Below are 224 nucleotides of genomic sequence, written 5' to 3' on the forward strand. Positions count from 1 at the left end.
ATTAAGATCTCTTTTCCAAGAGAGCAAGTGATTTATCAGTGTTTTTAAAATGTGACGTCAAAGTGAATTAAGCAGAATAGAAACTGGAGAAGAATGTTGGAATGAAAGCGATGTGGGACAGATTCACAGGTGACAGTGAGAGTGAGTGATAAACTGGAAGATGAAGCGGGTGAAAGTATGAAAGGACTGTTTGAACTATGAGTGGAATCTGACCCACACTACAT

The 224-nt window shown here is 38.8% G+C and overlaps 1 protein-coding gene across 1 annotated transcript in view; it reads left to right on the forward strand.

Moving 5' to 3' along the window:
- The window catches only part of LOC118341390 (alpha-actinin-4-like), a 56,832-nt gene that overhangs the window by 36,936 nt on the left and 19,672 nt on the right, over positions 1-224 (forward strand). The window lies entirely within an intron of this gene.

The sequence above is a fragment of the Morone saxatilis genome, unplaced genomic scaffold, assembly GCF_004916995.1.
Source record: "Morone saxatilis isolate NCDOM2014 unplaced genomic scaffold, NCSU_SB_2.0 Contig8, whole genome shotgun sequence".
Lineage (NCBI taxonomy): Eukaryota > Metazoa > Chordata > Actinopteri > Moronidae > Morone > Morone saxatilis.